This window comes from Nilaparvata lugens, chromosome 2 (genome assembly GCF_014356525.2).
Source record: "Nilaparvata lugens isolate BPH chromosome 2, ASM1435652v1, whole genome shotgun sequence".
In the NCBI taxonomy this organism is placed as follows: Eukaryota; Metazoa; Arthropoda; class Insecta; order Hemiptera; family Delphacidae; genus Nilaparvata; species Nilaparvata lugens.
In genome coordinates, this window is record NC_052505.1 from 66542016 (window position 1) to 66561067 (window position 19052).

The window sequence follows — 19052 nt, forward strand, 5'->3', positions numbered from 1 at the left end:
GATCACTAAATGACTGTTGCAATGAAAATGTGTCATTCACTTTATCTAAAAATTTATCACATAGAAAGAAGGGAAAATCTAGTCATGTGAACTAGAGATCAGATAGAATTATATTTACAACTGGATGTAGTTAATCTTGAGAGTGATTCGATTGAATCAAATCTTGTACGAGTAGACGCACAAGAATAATCAAAACTCTATTATTAAAGGCAGCTGCGGTAATAATTCTTGTCTTTTGAATAAGTGAGAAATGTCGTTGAAGTTTATCTATTGAAAGTGAAGGCACAATAATAATAAAATACTATTTTTGAAAGACATTGATTCTTGTCAACTAGTGATATGAGGACTAGTGGAAAGGACTAGATCTCTAAAATTAGATTGATTTGTGAATCTAAAGGCACATAAATAATTATAATAATTCATGTATTGACTTATGTTATCTAGGATGTGAGACATAAATACAAACCATTATGATTCGCTTTAAAATGTCTTCAGAATGGGAATCATAGTGAGCATTGATGTTAATTATTAGGATTGATGAAAGTTTCACGTGAATTTCACTTAAGATCGTACATCTTACAATCATAGGAAAACATAATCGAAACATTATTAGAGAATTCGATTATGTGAACTTGCAATGTGAGAAAATATTAAAATCATTTCATCTCTTGAATTTTCATGAGATTTCTTCAGTTTTAGATGAAAAGAATACAAACCACAAAGTCTAGTAATATTTTTAGGGTGATTGAGATGAGAGAATACTTTGTAAATACACAGAAAAAATGAAAACTCATAAAAAGTTCTGATTTATGTCAACTAGTGAGTGAAATGAGAGAGAAAATACAAATCACTAGTTCTAACAAATCTTGACAGAGTTTGTGGGGTCGAAATACTGGGACTGAGATAGTTTATTCTTGAGATGAGAGAGAAGAATGTGATCACTTGATATAACAAATCTCTATTGAGCAAAGAACAATCAAGAAGTACTACCTATGACAGCAATAGTTTAACGAAGACCTAGAGAGAAGTAAAATAGGTACGGTACTTAAAATTAGTCATGTTCAAAGAACTACAGTACTGGAGAGATAATCTAAGGAGCGATAACGAAAGTGATGTGCGAAGCGACTCTACCGTTGCAAAACTTGCCATATATATAATAATAATAAATAATAATACAGTGTAATACAATTTACTAAATACTCATCAATTGAGTGAAAACAACTGTCTGTCATGAATATAGAGAAGAGAATTGAGTTACAGGAAGTTAATTGAAATTCTCAATGTTTCAACCAATGAAATTGTATTGTTTTAGGGAGCTTGAAGTCCATATCGCTATAACGAGATTCACTTCTAACTGTCTGCATTTAATGAAATAATTCATTAATGTTATTATCAGGCGACTGACAGTTTTATGTGAATCACAATTCGTGATTGCTACTATGCTTAAAGCCTATTAAACATCATTTAATGTAGTTTGAAAGCATTCTGTAGTCATACAGACTGTAGTCATTGTTTTATTCTATTCTATTCTATTCATAGCTACATGTTTGTACAAGTGATAATGCCATTTCAATATTCAAGACTAATGAATCTAAATTGGAATAATCCAGCAATGCGTTTCCAAAATGTACTGGCTGAAAAGTGATGTCATAAATTTCAGTATCTTTAATATTGGTATGTGCTACAGATATCCTATCATTGGGAGAGATCTCTCAAACAGGTTGTTTAATTAATGAGTTCTAACGAATGTCACGGTCGGATGAAAGTCTCAAACTATACCAGACCGCGCACTCATTTCATATGCGTTTTCGAAAACAGTTTCACTAGTTTGAAAATGAAATGCGAACGATCTTCGTATTCTCGCATCCGTTGCTCTGATTGCTTTCTAGGAGTTGAGGATGAGGAAACGCCGCTGCATACATTGCAACTCACGCGTGGAGCCTACAGAAGAAAGTGCATACTGATCTTCAGATTCAAGTTGCAGATGGAGTGAGCATGGCGAATAGAAAGGTGACTGAGATTTCGTCGATATCAAATTTGCTCTCATGTGGTTCGTACTTAATATCAACCCTGCAATACGTATTAAGAGGTTGTAGAGTCTCAATACATTCATTGACGATATAGTTTATCCTAATTCAGAATTAATTGAATTGAAATATTTTATCCTAATGAACAAAACAAAATACGAACATTTGAGAAAAGCAATTAATGAACAATACTCCCCACCTGGAATAATTCTGTTTGTAAGAAGAGAAATATAAGAGAATACACATTTTGTGCTGTTAATGAACCAAAATGATTCAACTGAATAGTCCTGATCTATAAAATCACAAATTTGAAGATCTTCTGAAAGATCGTTCAAAGGCTACTCTCACTATTATTCTCATAGTAAATCACTGGTGAGATTTAGATTGTTCGCTTTCTTTACTACCCAAAAATTGGAAGACTATAGATTTGATGCGAGATCCTGGGGTGAGATTGAAATATTTTTGGGATAGATTTCCCGTTTCTTCAGCGGTAACAAACTTTAGTGAAACCACTTCAAAATTATTCTAGCTTGATTTTCTATCGGGAACTGCTATCTTACATATTTTGAATTTAATAATTTCAATACTGGAATTAAAATTGTGAATGTCCTCTACCAATTCTTTCATCTACATGTTAAATAATTGCGATAGACTACCCCACAAGGCCCACACCCTCCAGTGCAGTAGTTGAAAACGGAGAATCATATCAGTAGCCTAGGCCTAAGTAAGTCTTAATCTGTGAACCGGGCCAGTAAGAGACTTATAACTATGTTGGATGCTGATAACAAAGAAAAAAGTGATAGGAGAATATTCAAAAATATTTTCTATAATAATATACCTCTTCCTAGACTAGTGACTCTAAACTTTGTTTTGTACTGTAATTAGATATACATGTATATCTTTTCCCAGTATAAATACTTTCAATTTTTAAGTCCATTAGAATATCAGAAGCTAGTTGGAAGTCGAGTTGTAGTTAGGTATAGAGTTTATTAGTAACATAAGACGTGCTTTTCTACCAGTGAAGTAGGCCTATATAGATCTTATTTCAAATAAAAGTTTTGATTCAAAGTAATGAATGAAAGCTTGTATCCATAAATGTACGTTTATCTTTTATGCTTCATTTTGATAGGAGAATTTATATGCATGTTGGACACGTTCTATAGTTGTTGAGCAAAGTTATCGTACAAGGTATCCGTGAACGGATCTGTAAAGAATAGATGAAATCTGATGTGCTCCACCATGTTCCTTATTACTTTCTCTAGATAGCACATAAATAATAACTCAAGATTTATTACTTCTCTCCTTTTAACGTGAACACACTAAGTGTGTCATTCGAGATAAAATACCTCATTCCACTCTCATCTACGTCGCCGATTGAATAAATCTAATTTATTTCTTCTATAACTAAAAAAGTTGTGATCAGAAAGTATGTTGCTAGAACTAATACGACACTACCTACCTTGAAATCCAAATCCATTTACAATAATATCATGATCTCACTTTCTAATCATATTTTTTCCCGAAGAAATACTTTCTTCCGATTTCAAGTTCTTCAAGAACGAAAGTTTTTAAAACTTGTTCAATGTAAGCAATGATAATATTATTCAAATTCGAACTCCACTGCAGAGTGTGACAACTCTATTGCGTTATGTCGGTCCTTCAGCTTCTATCTACTTTAAGAGGAGATTCTTTTTCTCGTGTTGAGATTAAAGAGCTTTTTGTTATTCTTGGGTGTTTTATTCACCTTGACAGTCACTTGTTTTCAATCTTTCCACTTATCTTACTAATGGTTATGATTTCTTCATGGTGTGTGTGCATGTGCAATGTGGGATAAATTATATTCTGATAATTGAAGATAATTAAAATTAGTATTTTTGTTTGAGTTGATTCCATAAGTATTCTCAGTTTGGTCCTGAATGTATTTTACTCCTGTTTGCAGGCAAGAATTTTCTTAAGAAAACAGTATTATATTCAATGATCTGTAATATAAACTGTGTAATTTGTTATGTAAGTAATGTCGTTGAATAAAACTTGGAGAAAAAGATTTATATGTCAAGTAGAGGTTCAACAGGTGTTCGGAACAGTCAATCATTTATATCTTAATTTTATAAATTAGTTGTAATATCTATAACTCACTTGCCATCAAACACATTTCTGACTTTATGAAACTGAATTTATATTTAGAATACAAACTGTTGCCCAATCAAGAGAGGGTAGGCAAAGTCAAGAATTTTTGCAAATTTTTCATCCAGTAAACTGTTTCTCAAACTGTTGACCAATTGGTAGAGATATGACAGCGATGAACATTACTACACTACAACATTGAACAATGACCATTACAGCGACAACATAGGTCCACATATTACTATTTGTCTTTTAGTTATGGATTGTTTCATAATTTGCATATTATTTCATGAAAAATACAATTTTCATAGTCAGAATATGTATTCATAGCCACTCAGCAGTCAGCAGTGATTGCCTTCAACAGATCAATAGGCTAATGTTTCTCATTTCTCAATGGAAATATAAAAGCATCACTCTGTAAATTTAGTTATAAAATTAATTAGTACTTTTATTTGTTATTATGAGATCTTAGTTGTGTAAATTGTATTCTTATTCCTTAGTATTTCATGGTATTGATTAAGATGATGATTTCGAGTTGTACTCACATAATTGCTTCCCTGGCGTCACTTCCTGTTTCTTGTCCCTGTAAAAACAAAATTTTGTTAGATGAAAGTATACAAAAATATAATATACATTGTATTTTTCTTAATACAATAGTATTAAAAAAAATTATTATATAAAAAGTTTGTTATGAAAAGTTAGAATATAGCCCATCATTCTAAAAGCGACAATTGTTGTTTCTTAGCACTACAGCCCTGGGTGGGCCTTGGCTTCCTCCGTCACTCGCCTCCACTCGTTCCGGTCATTCGCCATCCTTCTCCATCCACGAATCCCCATTCTATTCAGATCTCCTTCGACATCCTGCAGCCACCTTCTCCTGGGTCTCCCTCTTCTTCTTACTTGGAAAATTTCACCCTCAAGCAGTTGTCTCTGGAGTCTGTTCTGCTCCATTCTCCAGACGTGTCCCAGCCAGCTGATTCTTCGTGATTTGATGAAACGAACTATGTCCTGGTTTTGGAGGATATTGTTTATCTCTCTGTTGCTTCTTATTCTCCATGTTTCATCTTGCCGAACTGGTCCAAAAATTCTTCGGATGATTTTCCTTTCAAAGACTCTAAGTGCGGATATATCGGCTACAGTGAATGTCCATGCTTCGCTGCCATATGTAACTACTGGCCTGATTACTGTTTTATAGACTTTTATTTTAGTGTCACATGTTATCAGCTTGCACTTAATTATTTTAACATTTGCAAAATATGCTCTATTACCACTGATTATTCGTTTGTTTATTTCTTCAGACATTTTATTTTCTACATTCAGCAATGACAATCGCTACATTCGCTTCTAAAAGCGACAATCCAGATACTATTCTTAGGCCTATCAATAGTTTTGTCTCGCAGTTGAATCATTCACCTGATGAATAATCTTTCTCAGTAATCATACTCCGAAGTTTAGCTCACTTGAATCTTGCATTTTAACATTCTTCGCAAATATAATCAATTCTCAGACACTATAATTTTTTCTTTGGCTAAAGATATGACTGAAAAGTAATGAGAGTTGTGAGTCCCATGATCTGACAATAAGTGAAGAATAATATTCTTTTTCCAGAGGATAAATCATTCATCCCTTGAAAATATCAGAATATTTTATTGCTTCATTTTTACAAGTGAATTGCAAAAATTGATGTATATTAAAATAAGAGTTCATTCCATGAAACCTTTGATTTCAAGTTTTAGATGACATTAAACATTTATTTCTGTTTTTTCACTCATTTTCTTTTGACTATTGGAATTTGTCAGCTTTTTATGCTTGAGAAAATATACTATCCCAGAACCAAACAGTTAATGATGATGAAAAACTGGTTTTTATTCAAGAATGATCAAACACAGTTATATTTACATCACTGCGTTGAACAAAATCGAAATGACCTTGCAAGGAAAATAAAATTCAACTACTGTACAATCTTTCGTTTAAGGAAAACTATGCTAGTTGATCTCACTGCAAATGTGGATGAAGATTACTGCTATCTTTAATTACTATGATTTTCAACATTCCCTACGTTCAATGGCTAAAAACTAGTACTTCCATTAATAGTAAATTCTACAAGATAAGTGGTAACTCACAACAGTACTTTCATAGATGTCTTTTCATGAAGACATAGGTACATTATGAGAATATTTATTCATCTACCAGTTCTTCTTCCAGTATCATCTTTTAAATATCAAGGTAACCAACATTCTTGGAAATAAAAAAACAGTTTCTATAAAATCTGGTTAATAAATAATTTTTTCTAGTAGGATGAGTCAAAGCGCTTCAGGAAAATATACAGTTTCTATTTCTGGAATCAAGTTTTAGTTTCTTTGTGATACACCATGCATCAGAACTCCGATTTGGGTTTCTTGGAAACTTGAAAATTTTGAGTCGATTATGTGAATTTTTAAAAATTATCAGGTCGATTAAACAAATCTCGTCCATTTGAGATCATATTATATTCATTTCATCTGTCAGCGTTCCCATTAAATAGCATCAATGCATTCCTTTCAACCAATGCAGACAGTCTGAAGTGAATCTTGTGAAAAATGTTCTCACTAGAACGGTAATTATAATGATTATCCAAATTCTGCCCTGTTTCAAGTGTGTATAAAACGAGAACGTCCACCTACAAGATGAATACACTGTACACGCACTCTTTCAACTGCTAAATCATGGATAATCTTCTCTGTAATGCTTAAAGTTCAAGTACGACCAGTTTGTAAATTGAGTTTTTGGTTTCACAAAAGAGAACAAGAGAGCGAAGTTGACCAGTAAATCGGGTTATCCTTTTCGAAGATCTCATCTTAAAATGCAAATTACACCAGATCAGAAGTGTTTTTTCTCAGTCTAGCAAAATGTGGATAGGCCTACGTGTCATTAAGGAGCATCAATTTTGCTGGAGTTATATGTAGAACTCAAGTTCATAAGAAGCATCTTTTAAAAGATTTTAGACATTAACCTCTGTTATAGGAGGAAGATCAGATTCATCATACAACCGATTTGAAAAATAAAAACCATTTTAGTGTCTATCAATTGTATAAAAACACGTTTAATATGCAACTGTATATTTTTTCGAATTGAATGTGATATCTGATATGGGTATATGATTCAGACCTAGAGTAAACATTCTCTTTTGTTTTTATGGACTAAGTTTCTTTTCCTTATTAGTTTTCAACATTGAAATACTCATTTACTTGTATTATATTTTATTCTTGTTCCTGTTTTTATCAGGAGTAATAAGAACCGCAATAATTCTTCATCGAATCATTGTTTATGTTCGTATCCATATTTCTTTATTTATCCATCTTCTTCATTCTACATTTTTGAAGAAAACTAATTGTTATTGCCAGTATTTTCCCAAGCAGACACTCAGAGCCTTTTTTATGGAAATGGTGTACTTGAAACTCAAGATTCCTCGAACCAACCCTTATCTATCCAGTTCACATCGTTCTTGAAAATGTTTAGCGTTTTCTACACTATAATCTCATTACTTTAAAAATATCCAGCGCTTTAAAAGATCTCTACAATCTCCAGCGCTGCTCGTAAATCTGAATAATGCCAATAGAACACGTTATCAACATTTCGTTCCACATTACTTCTAATTAGGCTACTGGTAGGTCGAGTACGCATTCCCTATTCTCTGTACAATCAAGTTTCTTACTTCTTTACACTATAGCTTTTTTATATTTTGCCGCGGTATCATTCTTCTGACGTAGAGAATTCAACAGATTTATCGGTTTTATCAAGACCCAGTCAAGGTCGATCGGAATACCAAGAAATGCGTACAACGATTTGAATATATAAATTGGTGAAATTTCCCTATTACAATGTCTAGTATTTCAAGTCAAAGTAAAGTTGAAATACTTCATCTAATCAATGTTTTATATCATTCCCTCCTTCCTTTTTTACTTCTCGCTTCCTTCCAATCTTTTCCACTGACAATCTGATCTCTTACCGTGTATCTTCAACAATACTATATCCTCACATCGTGCACCCTATGCTATTCATTTCATCATTCATTTTTCACTTTAATTCGCACAGCTTCCTTATCCCATGTAACATATCCACCCACTTTCAACTTGTTACCACTTAACCACCTCACCAACCTGTAACTATTACTTTTGGAGGAACAACTTTGCAAAGTCATTGTAAGAAGCAATGCATGTAATTCAAGTAACTGTACTGAGATTCACTTTAAACTGTCAGCATTAATTTAAAATAAAAAATATGCTTCCCATACAATCAATGATGACAGTTCGGAAGTGAATCTCATTATGGAAGCTTCACGCTTTTGTAGCTGGTTTACGTTTTCATTTAATTTACTCTATACCTACATATTTACTCTATTACTTTGAAACTACAATTTGAACTACAGCTACAGTAATGAACTTTTTTGTAAGCAGGTTAGCAGGTCGTGTGTGTGAGTGACGTTTGCCGGCCGGTGGTCAACTGTCAGCTGTTGTTGTTGTTGTCACAATGCGGATGCGGATCGGTGTGTAGTGGTATTCATCATTGCTCAATTTGCGTGGTGGAGCAACCAAGTTGCCAGGCAATCCCCTCGGCACGAGCTGCCAGTTGCACAACTAAATTACCCCGAATGTCCACTGTGCACTCAGCCGACCGTATAATCACCACTCTCTTGGTTACAAATTAATGTATTGTTAACATATGCCGTTCGACAACGATAGATTGTTTTGGCGTTATCAGTTACCAGTTATCAATCTCAGTAGTCAATCCCCCCACTACAGTCAGATGCCCTCTAAATTGTCAGCATTGATTCTATATTTATCATGAAATGTTCAATAATAATCTCTCTTTATCAATCAAAAACCGAAGATGATAATAGTGGGTGGCAAACCCCTAAAACTTATTCCAGGTAAACGTTTTCTTTTTAAAGATAATTTTGTATATTTCATTCAGCTATTGAGATAAAATATTATGTATGAGGGGTGCAACTTAACTGTCTTATAAAATGAGAAAGGTGATTCTAGAAAAGAATGTTTTTTGTTAAACCAAGTTACTTAATATACCACTGCCAAAACACAAGGAATATTTTGTTGGCAGTGCCAAATATTACATTGATATTATTGTTACACTCAAGTTACAATCAATGTCTATTTATATTGTATACTCTTATAATTATACAAAAAATATGTATTTGTGATTTTTGGCAATAAATTCAATTCAATTCAATATCTTTAATCGGGGTTCAGGGATATCATCAGTTCACTTCGACATCTGAATACCTTAGACTATTCTTCTTTGGGCATATTATTTATTTCTTGAACCGTTCCACTTTCACTACAGACCTGCATTTATCCAAAGCAAAACGACATTTGGTCAAAAACGCATTAGTCCAATATCTAGTAATCAGGAATAGAAACTTAATTGTTTTGAGCACAAATTCAGCTTCAGTAAATGACGTCATCAATTTACAATTCAATCCGTTTTGTTCAGATCGATGTGGGGATTATGTCTAGATTCTTTCTATCTCTCAATAAATAGAAACTGTTAGATGATGAATTATTTCTTCAAAAATGAACGGAGTGATATACTGATGGGATGAATGAACTGAAATGGATGGAATAATTAATTTCATATTATTGGTTCTTGTTGGTTTCAATATGAGTGTCTGATAGAAGGAAAATCCATTATTTCTCATTGTTGCCCACTTTTTGGCACATTGGTGTGAGAGTGATTTTAATCTCGGACATTTGATCAGAAGAACAAACCACTGATCAAACTTATTGAAAGTAGACCACGACCTTGCTATGAGGATGATATTTTTAGGAAGGCCGGTAATATAATCGTGATGGTCAATCTTTCAACTTTTTCAACCTTTCGCCTGTTGGACTATGATTTGGTGCCACTTGATTGGTTGAATCTAATCCTACTCATAAGCTTAAAAAATCAGGTAGTCTATTATTCATAATTCGTCATTTAATTCTAATATATGATGTACGAAAAAGTGTAAATAATCATACAGACCTACTATTGAAAAACGCCTATATTGTTGATGTCTCAATTCTCAATACGAGTTTGAGTGGACTAAATTCTATTCATAACATGAAATTCCACGAGAAAGCCTTGAATTAACAAAAAAATCCAAATATCAGTCTTGGTAGAATCTCAATTCTAGTCTTGTCGGAAGGTCAACTTGTAGGATCATTTTTTTTTTATTTGTCGGATTGAATACTCACTCGTCAATCGAGATTGATGAACGTCTTTACATTCGAGACTCATCTATAAAGTTTTTTATATTTCAAGTTTTATTTCCTTATGAATTTTGATTGATAGACCAGCATTTAAATTCTCAGACTCATAAAATTTACAATATCAAGCATCTTCATATTCTGTTTCTTTGGTATTCAACTTTCGCGCTCATTCACCACATAAAAAATAATGAGCCAGTAATAATAAGTAATGGAAGACTTATCTTGATCAACACAGAAGCCATCACTGGAGCAGCTTTAGCACCCTAGCTCTAGTGTCCAGTGAGATTCACTTGAAACTGTCTGCATTGGCTGAACGGGGAAAATGAAATTACCGTATTGATAAGGAACGCTGACGGATCTTACTATAGAACTACGTTGTGAATGTATAGTGAAATTACCATTGAACTGTCAGCATGGGTTGAGTGAGAAGCATTTATTTTATTCATAAGTAATGCTGACAGTTGGAAATGATCCCACTAAACCGATACGGCAACTTTACATAAGCTTTCTATGTAGACTAGCCATCATCAGCCGCCTTGACATTTACTTTTTTCTCATATAAATTACTGTTTTCTGACTTGATTTCTTGACCTTTTGTATGATTCTAGTAGCGAGTGAATGAATACAATGATCGATGCAATTGATGTACTGTTACCTTTTTCTCCCCAATCAAACATCAATCTGACAAATTCATCGTCAGTGGCAAGATCTTGGAAGACCTTAGTCGTATTACTCCCCTATAAGTATTCTGAATAGAACCCGATGCATTGGCGGCCATATGCCACATCTATGTTTAACGGTTAGCCATGTTTACTTGCAGATATGGTTGCATTTATCATAATGTGTTTCATTCGGGGTTTAAACTAACCGCTGACATCCTTTTAAACCGAGAATCTGCATACGGGCGGCCTGAATGTGAAATCAACTAGCCTAATTGATGTTGATCTTACATTTTTTATTGTGAATTAACTATTTATTTCTAGTAATGCATCAATATCACTCTTGTTACTTGGAATTTTGTACACTGTCTTCTCAGATTTTCCTACTATTCTCAATAACATTACTCTCCTTGACCTTTCTACTACCACGGATCTCTCAAAGACGGCTTCAACGATATTTTTTTTTTAATTCATACCCTGAATAGGTAGTTATTCATAAGTTTTCCCAACTGTCTTGATTCTCGTTTCCAAATAGCAAATGCTCGACCACATACCCGAAAAAGTGGATATTGTAACATTTCTATCACAACTATCTCAAAAATGGATTATATATATTTTTCAAATTAATACCCTTGATATTCACTAATATTCTCTATCAACTGACTTTTTTCGTGAGACTAGAAGAGGCTTCACCTCATCCTTGTCAAAATAACTTTCTAACCAATTTCATACATAGGTAAGAGATTGGTAAACAGCAGATAGGCAACCCGCAACACAAGACTCACTATTTAAACCCACACTCTTGTCATGCAGCGTTGCGATCCTGCTCATGTCCGATATTTTTGTAAGGTGGAGGGGTGGTGACAGGACAGATTACATGACAAAAATAACATATTCCAATTCTGCTGCTTGATGATCTTGGGGCTCTTAGTATATAGAGTATGATAATAATTACATACGGTAGCAATTGAAACTAGTATCTCAGTTTTTAATAAATGAGTGGTTGTGGCAATTTCATGTATTTTTATTCGATATGGATATCACCTACATCACCTTCACTACAAAACAGGAAGTTTTCATAGTTTATTCATAAATTGTTATACACTTCATATATTTATATGTTATAAAATGATAGATCATTTGATTTGATATCTAATTGATGAGTTTGTCCCTTTTCCAATCAACACATAGTTGTAATTTGTGTTTTTCAGCGCAAAAGATATGTGACCGATTTGTAAACTGATGTTCATTCGCTTGATACTACCAACGTCATTGTTCTTCTAATGAGCAAACAAGCTAATAATGTCGACTTACAACTTGAATGTGATGAAAAGTAGGTATCCAGGCCAAATCCTGCAGAGATTCAGAGTCATCAAGAACACGCGTAATGACGAAATCTCATGACATTCCGAAACAAAATAAACTAAAAGTAATTTACATGACAAGGTCTTGAAATCCTAATTATTATTCGTTGACAATTTCCTTTTCATCTGCACTAGAAAGTATTGTAAGCCGACCACTACTTTCTATCCGAGTGTAACATGGTTTTAATTAGCATAGCAGTGATTATATACCTGGCCGTCGTTCTATATTTGCGGCAACGAAAGCGAAACCATTATACGGATCGGTTCTACATGAAATATGAAAATACACTACCTAACACTACGTTTCATCTTATCAAATGGATAGGATCCTCACACACACACACATCTAGTATTAAGTGAAATCAGAATACGGCGCGCTTGTATCGTTATAATTGTGTGTTATTTTCTAATGATAGTCATCTTGGAAAAATAATGTGGATCATTTCGTAATGCACACTGAGACGAGACTTCAGGTGAAATGGGAGCGGATTAATTCAGTGATTACGGCATCCAATTGTTATTATTTTATGCAGTATTTTCCTCCAAAATGCAATATTATTTTATCTCCTATCCTATATCTCTCCCGTGTATTTTTCCTCTACAAAGTTTCTCTCAGGTATCTTCTGTTTTCCTTGCATTACATCACATCAACTCAATATTTAAATTAAATTATGATACTGAAGCTCTCATTGATATTCCATCTATCGATACCAGTTACCAGTAGAGATCATACAATGATTGATTAGGTGAGAACTTTGTTCCTTCCCCAAATTTAAATAGAATAACAATGATATTGCCCAAGGAAATTCAAACTTCAAGTTAAATAGCCACATAATCACAAAAGTTCAAAGGTGTATTCACTGTACAGAAAGCCACACTCTATTAGACCGGGTTGATTGGATAGGCATCTTTAGTCCGTCACTCCGTCATTAAATTAAACAGTTTTGTATAATCATAGGCTTAGCTCAAGATGTTTGTCAATTATTGTCTTATCTCAATCTGAAGCTAAGCTTGCTAACCTTAATTGGTTCATTCTCCAATTAACTCTCCAATAAACAAACAATTTGCAATTATAAAGGGGGAAATATTTCGTTCATTGATCAGATCCTACAAAGCTAAAAAATCTTGAAATTATAGCATTGTAAACTAAATAATTTGAAATAATATAGACGATTATGTATGTAAAACGTGTTGATCATTTCCAGGCTATTAATTTGCATGCCAATGCAACTTCGGATTGAAATAAAAATGTTCAATCTATCCAAATAGTGGATACGAAACTTCTCAACTTATGAACTACGGTACCTATCCTACAATGCAAATAGAAAATACTATTCTACAAGTGAAACAAATCAGTACAAGAAGAACAAAAACTTAGTTTCCAACAACTAAAGTAGAGTCAATAAAAATTTTATTGTCCTCAATTCATAACACTCTACTGGTAGGAATTTAGTGGACGTAGTTTGAAACAGAAATGAAAAATTGTTACTTTCTCTTCTCTTTAAAATAGCGAGTCAGAGCAACATTCTTAGTTTGCTTGTACCTAAGAATTCGTACACAAAGAGCAATGAGAGATTTTATCTGTTGTAACGCCCATTCTCTTCAACATTTATTTAACTGTTGTGAGTTTTACTATTTTTTAGTTCCGCCCTGCTAACCCGCTATTGCTCCTCTGAGATCTGCATCTTTTAATGAGAACATTTTATCAAATGAATAAAAATGTGTTGACTCATTCGAAATTCGCATAGAAATTGGAAGTTAAGTAAATAAGATTAACATAGCCTAATGATATTTCAAGATTATAACCGAGTCCCTCTAGAAACGACTTTTGTTTCTAAGCCATATAGAAGATGAAGATGGAAGCTCATAGTCTCTTGAATTTTTCAAAATACTTCCTTTATTTTCAAGGTTTTTCTATAACCGGAAAACATGAATTATTTTATCTATGGCGTATAATAAAGACCCGTATTAATTATTATTGATGGCTCTAGCTTAATCTTCTCTTTATAGATGACTTTCTATATTGATGATCAAACTTATTTCAGGGCAACTTTGTTGTCTAGCAACCAATTAGTATAATTCTACAACTAGATTCACTTTGACTGTCAGCATTGGATGGTATGCATTGATTGATGGAATGCATTGATGGATGGAATGCATTGATGGATGGAATGATTGATTGATTGATTGATTAGCTGCCTTTATTAAAAACTTAGGAGGGCGAAGCTAGGGCATTGATGCATGAATGCATTGATGGATGGAATGCATTGATGGATGGAATCCATCGATAAATGGAATGCATGATGATATTGAATAGAAATGCCGACAAAGAATGCCACTATAGTAGACCAACAAATTCGAACTCATAATAATCAAGTATAATATATAATAGATAAAATTTCATGGATCATTTGTAAATTTTGATATGCCCAAATAAAAATATTTAATACCAAATATGAATTTGTATTGCCTACAACCTATTTTGGATCAATATGATTGATCTATGATTATTGGTGGAACTACATCTATGTTTATGATTGATCACTATTATATTCATTTTCTGTAATTGTATGTCAATTATATTGTGTCTGTGATACGAATTGGAATTTGAGCAATGTGATTTAAAGATTCCCAAATAAAAAAAAACACGTATAATTTTTTCTCAACTCAACTACTGAGATCCTATTCGTATCCAACAATCTTACAATCTTCTAGAAATAGAACAACAATCTTCTAGATTGTAGAATAAAGGTAGGCAGTGTCCTGTTGAGTGTCACAATAGTGTAGCTGAATAATAATGGTGTATTCAATGAGATTCACTTTACACTGTCAGCATTTCTCATAAATAACACCAATGCTCCCCCATTCAAACAATACTAACATTTTATCTCACTACAGAAACTAATCACTGTTGCAAGTCTAACTTGATGCTGTTGATTGCATTGCCGAATTGATTTGTGTTACTCAACGTTCTGTAACCGAATGATGAATTTTATTACAGGTATTTGGTGGCCTGATGACGGTGTCCACTCCCCTCAATGGAGGACTTTTGTCCTGCCGGCTTTACAGAGGATAATAGATACGATTAGACACAGCCACCACCAAAGGATTCCGACCTCAGCAGGTGAGAAACACCGCCCAACCTATTACGACAATATTATAACACTTTCTTAGTTCTAATTTTCTATAGGTTACCGTATTCTATTCTTCATTTTTCTTTCTAGTCTTACTTTATGAATGTATCATTCCTCAGCCCTCCCCTCTAATACCATATTGTTCTTGGACCGTGAGCACAATAATGCATGTACAGTACCGCTAAAGAAATGTTGGTTGTTGATCAGTTTTCCTTACTATTATTCATAATTTTTAATAGAAGCAAGATTGTTCAATGATGTAGCCCTCAACAAAATAGAAATAACAAAAAATATCTGGAATTTTAGTAACATTCAAACCACTGTGCCTAAACACTCACTATCACTAGTAGAGTCCCGAATAAAGTAATCTCGCTTTAGAGAATAATTATTGGAAATACTCTTCAACGTTTATGTACTACCGATGCGGGATGAGTGCGAGTGCGGTACGCGGGAGCCAGATGATTCTAAAATCGATTCTATAGTAATGAAAAATCCATTAGAATGAACCAAACTTAAACTTGAGTGTTGCAACCGCATAAAAAACTAAGGGCCGGTTTCCGAGCTCGGCATTTAGCCAAGTTCTAGACAGCTGGAGTCAGAAAATTGGCTTCCGAAACGAGGCGTAGTCACACTTTTTATGACAATCTTTATTTACTCATTTCCATAATAATTGGAAACGTTCTTCCTTGACAAAATTAAACATTCCTGGATAATTCGAAATAGCTGAAACTTTACACTTTTTTCCCTTTATTCTATTTTGTGTTCAATTTTCTAGTTTTTCGAAATTTAATTTAAACGTGACTGTGACTATGATTACGACTACGCCCCGTTTCGGAAAGCCAATTTTCTGACTCCAGAGCTCGGAAACCGGCCCTATAAGCTTCCTTCATCTCTTCCATGACACACGTTCCATCAATATGTAAGTATAAATGCGTAAATCATATGATAGGCTAAATACTTGTTAACCCTAAAGAGACACACTTGGGTGTTTCACACCCCAGGGATATTTTTTTCTGTTCTGCAGTTGACAATATCAAACAGATGGGAATTTATGTCCAGTCTAAATTAGGTTTGTAGTATTGTCAACTACTCTCCACCACTTCCAGTAATTAATAACATTCTACAAGGTCACCAGCTCATTTTGTTCTTCGTTTGGGGTGTCTAACATACCAGAGTGTCTTTTACGTAGGACTTTTATCAAACACTTTTATTACAAAGATTTACTTGTAATGTCACTACGAATGTGGTATGGGATGATGGATCAGATTGGAATGAATGCTATGATTCTCTACAACTTGAGATTCAAAACAATAAAATGAAGAGACGTGAGTTTTTGAAGAGACGTGAGTTTTTGATGAAGTTGTCATTGGCAATGATCAAGCCATTCGTTCAAACCGGATTAGGAGCTCCAACACTTAGGCGGAACATACGTACTTCTAAAATTAGTATAAATATTGATAAGCAGTGCTTTACTTTTGATTTCGGTATGCACTTGGTACAAAAATGATTAAGAAATGATGAAGTATGGTCTAAGTACTTGTTTTTTTCATATTTTTCAATGAAAAAAGCAAAATTAAATTGGGGTGTTCAACACCCCAGTGTGTCTCTGTAGTAGCATAAAGTACTGTGTACTACTGTGTTAGCATAAAGTAAGTGTGTCTCTGTAGTGTTAAGATCCAAGAAAATATCTGACAGAGAAAATGAGAGCACATGTTAATTTAAAGTCAATGTCCTGATGAATTTCAAGTAATATTATCTAACACACATTATAGCATTATGATCAGCAAGTAGTAGACTTCTATTTGTATTTCATGCATAAACTCTTCAAAGGGTAAGTGATCTCGTATCTGGAGATTCATCTTGATCAATCAGTAATCCTTATGAGTAACAACAATCAATCCCATTCAACCACTGCTGACATTTTCAAGTGATCTAGTGTCTTGCTCGCCCACAATTCACCAACAACACAAGGTCAAGGTGTGGTGATGCATACTAAATACGGTCAACGTTGACTTTCGCCCACCAGCCATTACCGCAATAAATTAACAGCCTTTTCGGCTAAAGGTAACTGGTCCAACCCTATCAGCTTCGAAAAAGGATAACTGACGTGCAGTTCATCAATTAAACGCTGTAGTCATCGTTTGGTTTGCGAAATATGAAGGTCACATGTCAGGAGTTGTTGAGATTTGTAAGCTGTAATATAATAGTGAAGGTGTGCTGGTTTATATAGAAGTAGGACTTTGTGAGATCAACGTATTTCCCGATTAATCAGATAATATAGTGAGATTGACTTCAAACTGCCAGCACTTCTTATAGAATGCTTCTCATTCAACCATAGCTGATGTTTCCAAGAGTAGTCCCATTAGCTCTCACTATAGGTGCAGACACAATCTTTTGGACGATTACATTCATAGTTCGTAGTACAGCACCAGCTATCTGATTAGTGTGGTTATGTTTGTTACAGAAATATTATGAAAGTCTTCAGTTAATAATTGTAGTAATTTAATAATTTTTGATGATTTGAATGAATTATCCATGTTTGTTGAGCTGGTACTTGATAACAGATTGATTTTCCAACGAATTGTTTTCGTTCTTTCAGATTTTTTTTACTGGGCATAAAAAGGACCTTGATGAGTTCTTGACTTTTTGCGTGGATAACGCAAAGGATGCGAAATGAAGGGAAATTATTATTTTTCGTGGGTTCGGTACCACCTGAAAGTAATTCTAGTGGGTACAATCATTTTAATGAACTTAAATACACCATTAATAATAATGTACTATTCACAAGGACATTGAATTAGAAGGAATTGAGGGGAATGGATAACTGAATTTCTAAACCCCACATAAAAATCACTTCGAATCGTTAAAAAAAAAGTTTTCATTGGAATTTACAAGATAAATCATAAATATACTCTTGAGTTGGACATTGAGTTAGAATAGATCGAGCTGAATGTAGAAAAAGTTTCCTGCATACATCAGAAACAGATTAAATTGCCACGGAGTGAATGTAAAGAGTATAACTGAATACAATTGAATTCAACAAGAATCATAAAAATGTTATTTTGAAGGACATTTAATTATTCAAGAGATGTAGCTGAATGAGTCGGTAACGTTTATAGCCTTAATCAAAATCAGTTCAAACGATGGAAAAGAACTACAGAATTCGATGATCACCTTTCGATCGACTATCATTTACCTTTGCGGTCAATAAAAATAACACACTTCAAATAAATGTCAAATTTGATTACTGATCTGGCGTTACAGGAGAGTTATTCGTTCTTTGATCATGATAAGAGGAATAAACTAAAAGTGACACCAGTGAATTCCGCTTGATAAACAAAGGTTGCCAGCTTGTTGTCCATAACAAAGACCTTAATTCTCACTTTATTCGGCCTAGATTGTTTCAAGCCGCAACCTATCATCATCAGAGCTTTTTCAGAACAGACGTTGTGAGCAAAATAGACAGGTCACGAGACCTGAGAAGGAAAACAACAAT

The 19052-nt window shown here is 33.8% G+C and overlaps 1 protein-coding gene across 4 annotated transcripts in view; it reads right to left on the minus strand.

Annotated features, from left to right (window-relative positions):
- Positions 1-19052, minus strand: part of LOC111055304 — a 41979-nt gene that overhangs the window by 8338 nt on the left and 14589 nt on the right. For 2 of the 4 annotated variants that reach the window (XM_039422515.1, XM_039422513.1), the window contains exons 2-3: positions 4698-4734; positions 595-599 (exon numbers count right to left, since the gene is read on the minus strand). The gene's annotated coding sequence lies outside the window, so the exon portion shown is untranslated. Of the gene's footprint in view, positions 1-594; positions 600-4696; positions 4735-19052 lie in introns of all 4 variants that reach the window. The other 2 variants (XM_039422514.1, XM_022342478.2) reach the window with 1 other exon arrangement.